At 37.9% G+C, this 3,073-nt stretch overlaps 1 protein-coding gene across 1 annotated transcript in view; it reads right to left on the bottom strand.

The window, feature by feature from the left end:
* Positions 1-2,828, bottom strand: part of LOC115212987 (E3 ubiquitin-protein ligase ZNRF2) — a 113,387-nt gene extending 110,559 nt beyond the window's left edge. Inside the window, exon 1 of the mRNA XM_036504177.1 lies at positions 2,808-2,828. The gene's annotated coding sequence lies outside the window, so the exon portion shown is untranslated. The remainder of the gene's footprint in view (positions 1-2,807) is intronic.
* Between the last annotated feature and the right edge of the window lie 245 nt (positions 2,829-3,073).

The following is a 3,073-nucleotide window of genomic DNA, read 5'->3' as shown; positions in this document are numbered from 1 at the left end:
GATACTTGCCCAAGGTGCCATGCAGTGGGACTGAACCCAGAACCATGTGGTTGGTAAACAAACTACTTACCACACAGCCACTCCTGCTATATACACACAAAGACTGAGCAGTAAATTTTTTTTGTAGATTTTGAAATTGGTCAGGTTATATCTAAATAACCTTTATACACACAACACTCTTCTGTCACAACTATCTTTTCTTTGTTTCTAACTATCAAATTATATTTGTGACATAATATATCAATTTAACCTTCCTTTTTGTTGTCAGACTATATTTCACTGACTCACATACCTATGACGTGGGGCATTTCCCAATACATTGTTTTTTAATACAGTTCTATATTTAAGAGGTGTGGAATTATGTACATTATTTACATTTGACGGATATTTGTCCTCATCTTGTTTGTTGTTAACACAACATATCGGCTGATATACCCTCGAGCCTTCATCAGGTGATTGGGGAAATTTTGAACCTGGGTTCTCATTCCTAAGGTATTTTTCGATGTTGTTATTATTATTATAATTATTATTATTATTATTATTATTATTATTATTATTATTATTATTATTATTATTACTATTATCATTATTGTTATCATTGACTTTGCACAGCTTCTAACACTGGAGATGCACTACAGTATCAGCTGTTCACTACCAGTGAACTAAGGTAACACCTCTTATTTTTCAAGCACTTCCGGAGTATTCGAGCAGTTCCAAGCAGTGCTGCTTTCTGCAAGTTATCCACCCTTATTGCAGTCCCTATTCGTTCCACGTACTTCTCGAGATTTTTGCTCACTGTTATGATTCAATGCGACCATGAGATAGGGCTCCAACAATTATTGATACTACTGCTACCTTTTTCATTAACCATAACTGCTTAACTTCCCAAGCTAACCTGTCATATCTCTCGACTTTTCTCTCTTCCTTATCGCATACCTTGTTGTCTGCTGGGCATGCTATATCTATGATCCAGCATAGTTTGTTTTCTTTCTCAATTAAGACTATGTCTGGCTTCCTATTCTCTATCTCATGGTCGCCCTGAATCATAAAATCCCATAGAATCTTTGCATTTCTATTTTTGACGATGCCTTCAGGTTTGTGGTTGTACCAATTTTTTGCTCTATCAAGTCCATCCTTGTTGCAAAGTGTCCGATAGACAAGCCTGGCTATATTGTTGTTTTTGTTTTTTTTTTTTTGTTTGTTCCTTCTCAAGCCATGCCTGGCTCATAAGGGCCGGTTACCCGGTTTCTTGGCATATAGGTTCCCCACCTGGACGGGACGCCGGTCCGTCGCAGGTGAGCTGCAAGATTCAGGAGGAAAGAGTGAGAGAAAGTTGTGGCGAAAGAGTCAGCAGAAGTTTTGCCATTACCTTCTGCCAGAGCCACGTGGAGCTTAGGTGTTTCGCTCATAAACACACACATCGCCCCGTCTGAGATTCAAACCCGCGATCCCTCAATCGCTGCTCTAACCATTAGGCCATGTGCCTCCACTATATTGTCGTGGCATCTCTTATATTCCTTCTGGGCTAGTGGCATACATTGGCTGGTAATATGCCACATGGTTTCACCGTTTTGTCCACAGATTCTGCACTTATCACTTTCTGCTGTGTTGTCTATTCTGTATTTTATATAGTTTGTAATAGTGCTTGCTCTTGGGCAGCACAGATTAGAGTTTCTGTTTCCAGTTTTAAATCACTTTTAGTCATCCACACCCATCTTTTTTCTCTGTCTTATCTTCAACATCCCTATGAAATTGATCATGCATTCTTTTCTTTACCCACCTATTTTCAGTTTCATTTGTTTTCAATTGCTTGTTGTCATCATCATCATCATCATCATTATTATTATTATTATTCAGGTCACTGCCTGGAATCAAACTTGGAATCTTGGGGTTACTAGCCCGTGCTCTTAACCACTATGCCATATATCAAATTCGTGACATAATATATCGATTTAACTTTCCTTTTTGTTGTCAGAATATACTTCCCTGACTCATATACATATGATGTGAGGCATTTCCTAATACATTATCTTTTGTTTTTTACTTTTTTTTAGTCATTGGACTGTGGTCATGCTGTAGGGTGTGGTGGTCATGCTGGCCCAGATGCTTATTGTTTAAAGTCTTGTATATGCTCTATTGGTCACCTTTGCTAAGCCAGTAAGCTACAGGGATGTAAACAAATCAATACTGGTTGTCAAGGTATGGAGGTGGAAACAAATTCAAACACAAAGACACAGTTGAGCATATACATACATACATACATACATACATACATACATACATACATACATACATACATACATACATACATACATACACACATACACACATACATACATGCATACATACATGCATGCATACATACATACAAACATACATATATACATACATGCATACAAAAATACCCCTGGTGTTGATATTGAAATTCCAATGAAGGAGCCTTGGATCTAAGTTAGAAACCGATTCTTTCTCTATTGGCAAGAAATCTTGAAATAAAACTGAACAATGACATACAGACAGACATACATAAATACATACATACATACACACATACATACATAAATACATACATAAATACATACATAAATACATAATACTCTTTTACTCTTTTACTTGTTTCAGTCATTTGACTGCAGCCATGCTGGAGCACCGCCTTTAGTCGAGCAAATCGACCCCAGGACTTATTCATTGTAAGCCTAGTACTTATTCTATCGGTCTCTTTTGCCAAACCGCTAAGTTACGGGGATGTAAACACACCAACATCGGCTGTCAAGCAATGGTGGGGTGACAACCACAGACACACAAACATATACACACACATACATACATATATACATATACATACACATACATACATATATACATATACATATATACGATGGGCTTCTTTCAGTTTCCGTCTACCAAATCCACTCACAAGGCTTTGGTCTGCCCAAGGCTATAGTAGAAGACACCCCTGCCCAAGGTGCCATGCAGTGGGACTGAACCCGAAACCATGTGGTTGGGAAGCAAGCTAATTACTACACAGCCACTCCTACGCCTACATGCACACATACATATATTGTTATTGTTA

The sequence above is a fragment of the Octopus sinensis genome, linkage group LG1 (genome assembly GCF_006345805.1).
Source record: "Octopus sinensis linkage group LG1, ASM634580v1, whole genome shotgun sequence".
Lineage (NCBI taxonomy): Eukaryota > Metazoa > Mollusca > Cephalopoda > Octopoda > Octopodidae > Octopus > Octopus sinensis.
Note: the sequence above shows the minus strand (reverse complement) of the source record. Positions and strands in the feature narration are given on the sequence as shown.